Source organism: Gossypium arboreum, chromosome 1 (genome assembly GCF_025698485.1).
Source record: "Gossypium arboreum isolate Shixiya-1 chromosome 1, ASM2569848v2, whole genome shotgun sequence".
Taxonomy (NCBI): domain Eukaryota; kingdom Viridiplantae; phylum Streptophyta; class Magnoliopsida; order Malvales; family Malvaceae; genus Gossypium; species Gossypium arboreum.
Window position 1 is genome coordinate 104,342,862 of NC_069070.1, and position 9,588 is coordinate 104,352,449.

General features: G+C 37.4%; 2 non-coding genes across 2 annotated transcripts; both read left to right on the top strand.

Moving 5' to 3' along the window:
• The first annotated feature begins 6,005 nt into the window (after positions 1–6,005).
• Positions 6,006–6,112, top strand: LOC128282385 (small nucleolar RNA R71). Its single transcript, XR_008272645.1, has one exon. It is a non-coding gene; the product is annotated as a small nucleolar RNA R71 (small nucleolar RNA).
• Positions 6,113–8,984: 2,872 nt separating this feature from the next.
• LOC128281881 (small nucleolar RNA R71) lies at positions 8,985–9,091 on the top strand. The gene has a single exon (XR_008272162.1). It is a non-coding gene; the product is annotated as a small nucleolar RNA R71 (small nucleolar RNA).
• The last annotated feature ends 497 nt before the right edge of the window (positions 9,092–9,588 follow it).

Consider the following 9,588-nt stretch of genomic DNA (forward strand, 5'->3'; position numbering starts at 1 on the left):
TAGAAGTTACTAAAAAGGGCCTTCCTAAAATTAAAGGCAGTCACTATCCTTTTCTATTTCTAGAACAACAAAATCAGCTGGGAATATGAGTTTATCAAATTTAACGAGTACATCTTCAATAATACCCCTAGGAAATTTTATTGTTTTTTCTACTAACTGAATGCTCATCCTAGTTTGTTTGGGTTTTCCAAGACCTAGTTGTTTAAACATTTTACAAGGCATGACATTGATACTAGCCCCTAAATCAGTCAAAGCATTATTAACATCTAACCTATCAATTAACAAGGAATCGTAAAACTCCCTGGATCTTTGAATTTGTTGGCCAGCTTATTCTGTAGTATAGCTAGGCAAACTGTATTTAACTCCACATACGATGCCTCATCCAACTTCCGCTTATTTGTTAAAAGCTCCTTTAAGAATTTGACTGCGTTTGGCATCCGCGAAAAAGCTTCAATAAACGGTAAGTTAATATGTAATTTTTTTAATAATTTAAGGAATTTACTGAATTGTTCATCTGTGTGGTCTTTTCTTGTCGCATTGGGGTATGGCACACGAGGTTTGTACTCTTTACTTACCGGTGTTTTTTCACTGTGGTCTACCTCTGATCGCAGTGATCCGTAACAAGTAATAAATATTTATAATAAAGATCAAACCTAGACTAACTATTATCATGACAAAAAGGCAAGCGCACCTATCGAACAATAGTATAGTAACGGCAAGACCGGGATATCGTACCCAAGGGAACCAAAAGTACTAGTATATAACTATCTTTTTATTATCTAGCCTAAGAATAAAAGGGGTTCGTTTAAATTAACTAATTATTTAAACTAAGAACACATAAAGAAAAAAATTAGGGAATTGTTTTTGGGAAAATCTATTGACTTGAGACAATACCTAAGGAAAAATCCACCTAGACTTTACTTGTTATTCTGGCGCCGAACCGGACAATTTATTCATTCAACTTGTTCCGTAGAGATCCCTAAGTTATGTTATTATCCCTATTAAAGACTAATAACGTCTAATCTCTAGATTGAATAACCAAGACTTTTCTCTAATTAACACTCTAGGGTTGCATTAACTTGATCTATGGATCCCCCTATTAGGTTTCACCCTAATCCGGCAAAATCTTGTCACCCTATTTCTGGGCGCGCAACCAACTCCACTTAATTATGACAAAAGTACTCTTAGACAGGGTCTATTCCTCTTCTGAATAAGAGCGTGTCTTGCATCAGTATCCTGGGATATCAAAACAAGAATTAAAAACACATAACTAAGAACAAGTTAAATATTTATCATACGATTCAGAAAATAATAACAAGATTCATCTTAGGTTTCATTCCCCTTAGGTATTTAGGGGTTTAGTTCATAACTAAATAAGAAAACATCTCAGAAGAATAAAGAATACAAAACATAAAGAAAACCCAAAACTCCTAAAGGGAAATTGAGGAGAGATCTTCAATCTTGATGATGAATCCGACTTCTGAGATGTATCAATCGGCTTTCTTAGTGTAATTCCTTACCCCTCTTCTCTGTCTCCCTTTTCCTCCTCCTCTAGTGTGTATTTATAGGCTTTGGAATGCCTAGAAACCCTTCAAAGTGGCCTTTTTCGAATTGGACTTAACTTGGGCTCGGCAGGGACACGCCTGTGTGACATGCCCGTGTTCGATTACTTCAGGCCGTGTTCGAGCCTGCCAAATTGACACGGCCGTGTGGTTTGCCCGTGTGAGGAGGTCCAGGCCGTGTTGATTTCGTACTTTGGCCCATTTTCTCTGTTTTTGGCCAGTTTCTCATTCCTTTTGCTCTCCTATGCTCTCCTAAGTATAAAATATGTTAAAGCATTAGGAGCATCGAATTCACTAATTCTAATGAGAAATCATCCATAAAATGCATTAAACATGGGGTAAAAATATATATAATTTACGGTTTATCAAATACCCCCACACTTAAGCATTTGCTTGTCCTCAAGCAAAATCCTCAACTCATAATCAAAATAAATTCTTCTCAACTTATAATTCTTATCGATAATATCTCAAAGTAATCTATAGGTAATCATACATTGAGAATTTGACTAAAAGAACATAAAAGTTCAAACATTCCAAGTTGAGTATTTAATCATGCAAACATAGGTGTATCTTCGCATCTAAGTAATTACCTTTGATTCAGAATATCACAGAGTTTCACATCCTCACAAAAGATTCACTCAAATCACTCGAGGTGTTTAAGAATAATAAATAAAGCACTCAATAGTCAATAATGAAAAGTCATTACCATAGGCTTGCATGAAAATCAAATGTCCACCACTGTAATTCAAGATGATACATCAATCAAAAGGTCTTTAAAGGGTTGTAGTGCGGCTTGGCTGGGGGGTGTGGCCACAAGCTGAAAGAAAGGGTTAGAATCGAGATTGAATTGAAAAATTTCCTAACTAGAAAAAGAGTTAACCTTCACTTTTGTACAACAGAGCTTCTTCTTAGAATATGGAATTACTAATATGTATACATAGTTTTTTTTTTAAGAACAAGTTAGACAAAGAAGAAAAACATAGCTAAGCAACTTTTCCAATTCAGATCTCGACAAAAATAGGGATCAAATTAATTTGGGGGATTTCAACAATAATGGGTTAATGGTTAATATTAAGGGTAATACAAGGAATGGCTTGTTAAGCTAAAGGGGGTTTACTAGGGGTTAATCGTGGAGGTAGGCTTTTCATGGCATGAGTGGCTTAATCCTAAGTGCCTTAATCATTTTGACATATCAAATCAAACAGTGTGGTCTCGACATGCATAATCAAGCAACTTCTAGAATAACAATTCAATACTGACGCACTCAAAGCAAAAATAAAAGTGAGCATGAAAGGATAAATAGATGCTCAAAAGTTTCAAAAATCTCACAAAAATTATGGCTTTTTTATGTTTAGACTTGTCAATTCTAATTCAAAGTAATACCTAAACTTGGGGAAACAACCTATAATTTAATTTCTTAAAAATCAACTCATCATGCTTGATTCTCTAATGACTTAAAGTTTGAACAATCAACGCATAAATCCCTATGTTTTAATTCAATATATATCAATTAAAATCATAAACCAATCAAAATTTATCCTAAATATGATATGAGAGCTTTTCAAGAGAACAAGGTAATTATTCAGGGATTTTTTGATAATGAAATAAATACCCCCCACACTTAAGATGTACATTGCCCTCAATGTACAAAGATAGATATTAGAGTACAAAAATAAGATAGGGAGAGAAGTGAAACTTCCTATATGATGAACGGATGATATCCTTGGATTGGCGAGATCGAGTATTGGAGATACTTTGGATGGCAAGCTGGACTCTAAAGGTAAGCCGTTTTGTTGTTGTTGTTGTTGTTTTTTTTTTTTAATTAAAGGAAAAAAAAATGAATCTTAAAAACTAATGAATCTAAAAAATAAAAGAAAAATAAAATAGTATAATTATTCTAGTTTTTCAAGTGGCACTGTCGGAGCACACGCCGGTGTGTTACGTGACTCGGCCGTATTTGTCGCAAATGAAGATGTCGCTACACAGTCTTCTCGCACGTCCGTGTGTATAGGCCGTGTCACTATGTGATCGTGTCGCACGACCGTGTCTGGCGTGGTTTGCTTATCCCACGGTCGTATAGGTTTTCACACGCCCGTGTCATTCTGACAGTGTTTGGTCACGGGTGCTAGCACGGGCATGTCTAATGCCCGGGTTTATTTGGTAGATTAGACTACGGCCATGTCACACGACCGTGGCGTTTTATCTCAGCCTCTGTTTTGGGGAAATCATTTACCCTATTTTCACACGGTCGTATCGCACGGCCGTGTTTCCCTCCGTGTTGGTGCACACAGCCTTAAGCACGACCGTGTTACAGGCCGTGTGGTGCTGGGAACCTGTGCTTCAAATACTCTGTTAGTGACCTAAATGTTTAAATTTTGAAAATAATTAAAAATGGTTAGTACTCGGGTTGCCTTTCGAGAAGCACTTATTTATAGTCTAAGCTCGACTTACCTCTCCGTTGAACGATCATGGTGGTTCAAGGAGTTCATACTCCTCATTCCTATTGTCAATCTTAAAATAAGGTTTTAAACAAGTGTTGTTTACCTTAAAAGTGCCGAACTTAGGATGACTTACCTCCACTGTACTGAATGGAAAAATACTAAGTACCGTAAGAGGGATTTCCTCATTTGGTGTGGTAGTGACAATGTGAGGATCAACGGCATCTAGTAAGACTGTATCGCCGACCTTAAGTTGATTAGGAGAGGTATCGGGCTTATTTTTGCATAATTTTGGTTTATCATGTGTTCTCGGTTTGTGTTCTTGCCATTCGTCTAGTTCATTTATCCGTAGTATTCGTTCTTTATGGATGTCTTTGTTCTCTTCATGATAGTAGCGCACTGTCTCTGTTGTCTTGGTTCGAGAAGGTTCCTGCAAGGACGATTGAATATTAGTTTTATCATTGATAGGTTTTATAGCATTATCCTGAGTCTTAGGGGTTTTGACTAAATCGCGTGCTTGGAGTGTTATTGCGTCGTCACCTACACGAAGTGTTAGCTCTCCTGTTCCTACACTAATAATGGTTCTGGAAGTTGCTAAAAAGGGTCGTCCTAAAATTAAAGGTACCTCGTTATCCTCATCCATGTCTAAGACGACAAAGTCTACTGGGTAAATAAATTTATCAATATTAACGAGAACGTCTTCAATAATACCCTTAGGAAATCTAACTATTTTGTCAGCCAATTGTATGCTCATCCTAGTCTGTTTGGGTTTACCGAGACCTAGTCTTTTAAACATCTTATATGGCATAACATTTATACTTGCCCCTAGATCAGCTAAACCATTATTCACAGATAAACTACCAATTAAGCAAGGAATTGTAAAACTCCCTAGATCTTTCAATTTGTTAAGTAGCTCATTCCTTAGAATAGCTGAGCAGACGGCATTGAGCTCCACATGCGATGTAGCGTCTAATTTCCTTTTTTTGCTCAAAAGTTCCCTTAAAAATTTTGTTGAGTTGGGCATCTGCAAAAGAACTTTAATAAAGGGTAAGTTAATGTGTAATTTCTTTAAGAGTTTAACAAACTTACCGAATTGTTCTTCTGTTCTATCATTCGTCATCCCTTTAGGATATGGCACGCGAGGTTCATGATTCGTAAGTACCTATTTGGGATCATCATTGTTTACCTCTTCTCAACCTTTGTTCATCGCGTTGTCTTGTTGTAATTCTGGCTCAGGTGCAATGAATCCTTCCTTATTTTGAGTGCTAATTGCATTGAGATGTTCCCTCAGATTAGGTTCAGTATTACTTGGTAGGCTACCTTGTGGTCGTTCAGAGATTAATTTGGACAGCTGGCCTATCTGAGTTTCGAGTCCTTGGATCGATGCTCGTTTATTCTTAAGTTCTGTCTCAGTATTTTGGAAATGGGTTTATGACACCGAGATGAATTTAGAAAGCATCTCTTCAAGGTTTGGTTTCTTCTCTTATTGATAAGGTGGCTGTTGAAAACCTTGAGGAATTTGTGGCTTTTGATTCCCTTGACCACCCCAGGAGAAATTTGGGTGGTTCCTCCAACCTACATTATAAGTATTACTATATGGGTTATTTTGAGATCTAAAGTTATTGTTACCCATATAGTTGACTTGTTCCTCTTCGGTTGTAGGATTGAAGGATTGGTATTCTGTATGCACACCCCCTCCGCTTGAGTCACACCTCATTACTAGATGTACCTGAGTAGAACCAAGAAAATTATCAATCTTTTTATTAAGAAGTTCTACCTGATTTGACAACATAGTAACTGAGTCGATGTTATAAACGCCGGCTGTTTTCGTTGGCTTTGCCCTCATAACTTGCCACTGATAGTTATTCAGTGACATCTCCTCTATAAATTCATAGGCTTCTTCTGGTGTTCTATTGTTGATGGTTCCGTCAGCGGTTGCGTCAATCATTTGTCTTGTTGAGGGATTCACACCATTGTATAACGTTTGAACTTGTAGCCAAAGCAGTAACCATGGTGAGGGTACCTTCTCAGTAAGTCCTTGTATCTCTCCCATGCATCGTAAAGTGTTTCTAAATCCATCTGCACAAAAGAAGAGATATCATTACGCAATTTAGCCGTTTTAGCTGGCGAAAAATATTTTAGTAAAAATTTCTCGGTCATTTGTTCCCAAGTAGTGATAGACCCTCATGGTAACGAGTTCAACCACTGTTTAGCTTTGTTTCTCAATGAAAAGAGAAATAACCAAAGACGAATGGCATCATCAGAAATGCCATTGATTTTGAATGTATCGCAAAATTCCAGGAAATTTGCTAAGTGAATGTTGGGATCTTCATCCTGCAAGCCATCAAACTGAACAAACTGCTGTATCATCTGAATAGTGTTAGGTTTTAGTTCGAAATTATTCGCAGCAATAGCAGGTCTAACTATACTAGATTTAGTTCCTATTAAAAAGGGTTTAGCATAGTCATACATAGTACGTAGAGCAGGATTTTGATTAGCTGCAATTGCAAGAGGCATCTGATTGTCTTGGCTTTCAGCCATCTCTTCGGTTAGGGGTTGGGTTTCGTCTTCTTGCTCGTTCTCCGTGTATCATAAGCTACGCCTTATCTCTCTTTGATTTTTGTGAACTGTGCAGTCTATTTCTTCGTCAAAAAGTAATGGTCCTGACGAGTTTCTTCTAGTCATAAACTATAAAAAAAACCTGCTAAGAGAAAGAAAAAGTAAATTAATAAATAAAAAAATAAAGTAAAATTGCAAGAAAAATAAATGGCTAAAGTAATAAAAATTTAGTGTTCCTAATATTTCAGTTCCCCGGCAACGACACCAAAAACTTGACCACAGTGATCCGTAACAAGTAATAAATATTTAGAATGAAGATCAAACCTAGACTAACTATTATCACGATGAAAAGGCAAACACACCTATCGAACAATAGTATAGTAACGGCAAGACCGGGATATTGTACCCAAGGGAACCAAAAGTACTAGTAATAACTATCTTTTTATTGTCTAGCCTAAGAATAAAAGGGGTTCGTTTTAATTAACTAATTATTTAAACTAAGAACGTACAGACAAAAGAATTGGGCAATTTCTTTTAGGAAAATCGATTGACTTGAGACAATACCTAAGGAAAAATCCACCTAGACTTTACTTGTTATTCTGGCTTCGAACCGGACGATTTATTCATTCAACTTGTTCGGTAGAGATCCCTAAGTTATGGTATTATCCCTATTCAAGACTAATAACGTCTAATCCCTAGATTGAATAACTGAGACTTTTCTCTAACTAACACTCTAGGGTTGCATTAACTCGATCTATAGATCCCCCTATTAGGTTTCACCCTAATCCGGCAAAATTTTGTCACCCTATTTTTATGTACGCAATCAACTCAGCTTAATTATGAAAAAATTACTCTTAGACAGGGTCTATTCCTTCTCTGAATAAGAGCGTGTCTTGAATCAGTATCCTAGGATATCAAAAAAAGAATTAAGAACACATAATTAAGAACAAGTTAAATATTTATCATACGATTCAGAAAATAATAACAAGATTCGTCTTAGGTTTCATTCCCCTTAGGTATTTAGGGGTTTAGTTCATAACTAAATAAGAAAACATCTCAGAAGAATAAAGAATACAAAACATAAAGAAAACCCAAAACTCCTAAAGGGAAATTGAGGAGAGATCTTCAGTCTTGATGATGAATCTGGCTTCTGAGATGGATCAATTGGTTTTCTTAGGGTAATTCCTTACCCTTCTTCTCCGTCTCCCTTTTCCTCCTCCTCTAGTGTGTATTTATAGGCTTTGGAATGCCTAGAAACCCACCAAAGTGGCCTTTTCCAAATTGGACTTAACTTGGGCTCGGCAGGGACACACCTGTGTGACACGCCCGTGTTCGATTACTTCAGGCCATGTTCGAGCTTGCCAAATTGACATGGTTGTGTGGTCTGCCCGTGTGAGGAGGTCCAGGCTGTGTTGATTTCGTACTTTGGCCCATTTTCTCCGTTTTTGGCCTGTTTCTCGTTCCTTTTGCTCTCCTATGCTCTCCTAAGTATAAAATATGAAATTAAAGCATTAGGAGCATCGAATTCACTAATTCTAATGAGAAATCATCCATAAAATGCATTAAACATGGGGTAAAAATATGTATAATTTATGGTTTATCAACCTCACATTTGCTTTTACTTACCACAATTCCTTACCTCGATTCCGGTTCAGGTTCGACTAACCCTTCCTCATCTTGAATGGTAATTTCATTGAGCTGTTCCCTTGGGTTAGATTCAGTGTTACTCGGTACGCTACCTTGTGGTCGTTCAGAAATCAATGTGGCGAGTTGGCCTATCTAAGTTTCAAGCCCTTGGATCAACGCTTGTTGATTCTTAAGTGCTGTTTCGGTATTCTAAAAGCTAGTTTCTGACACCGAGATAAACTTTGTTAGCATCTCCTTAAGGTTCGGCTTCTTTTCCTGTCGGTAAGGTGGTTATTAAGAACCTGGAAGGTGTTATGGCCTTTGATTTCCTTAACCGCCCCACGAGAAATTGGGATGGTTCCTCTATCTTACATTATAAGTATTACTATATGGGTTATTTTGAGGTTTAGAGTTATTGTTACCCATATATTGGACTTGTTCCTCCTTGATGCCAGGGTTGAAGGGTTGATATTCTGTGTATGCTCCTCCTCCATTTGAATTCCATCTCATCACTGGATGTACCTGAGTAGAACCACACGAACCATCAATCTTTTTATTTAAGAGTTCTACCTGGTAAGATAGCATAGTAACCGTATTAAGGTTGAAAACACCGGCTGCTTTCGTCTGCTTTATCCTCACAACTTGCCACTGATAGTTATTTAGTGACACCTCCTCAATAAATTCGTAAGCTACTTCAGGTGTTTTGTTATTCAAAGTTCCACCGGCGGCTGCATCGATGAGTTACCTCGTTGAGGGGTTCACACTGTTGTAAAACGTCTGAACCAGTAGCCAAAGTGGTAACCCATGGTGACGGCACCTTCTTAAAAGATCCTTGTATCTCTCCCATGCATCATAGAGTGTTTCTAGATCCATCTGCACAAAAGAAGAGATGTCATTCCTCAACTTAGCTATTTTAGCCGACGAAAAATATTTAAGTAAAAACTTTTGGTCATTTGTTCCCAAGAAGTGATCGACCCTCGTGGTAACGAGTTCAATCACTGTTTAGCTTTGTTCCTCAATGAAAAGTGAAACAACCGAAGGTGAATGGCATCACCAGAAATGCCATTGATTTTAAAAGTGCCGCAAAACACTAGAAAATTCGCCAAGTGATAGTTTGGATCCTCATCCTGCAAACCATCAAACTGAACAAACTGTTATATCATTTGAATTGTGTTAGGTTTCAGTTCAAAATTATTTGCAGCAATAACAGGTCTAACTATACTTGACTCAGTTCCTATTAAATTAGGTTTAGCATAATCACACATAGTGCGTAGAGCAGGATTCTGATTTACTAGATCAGCAACAATCGAAGGAGGTAGCGGATTTTCCTGATTTTCAATCATCTCCTCGGTTGTGGTGTGAATGTCTTCCTCTTCCTCTTCCTCTTCATCTGTGTATCTTAG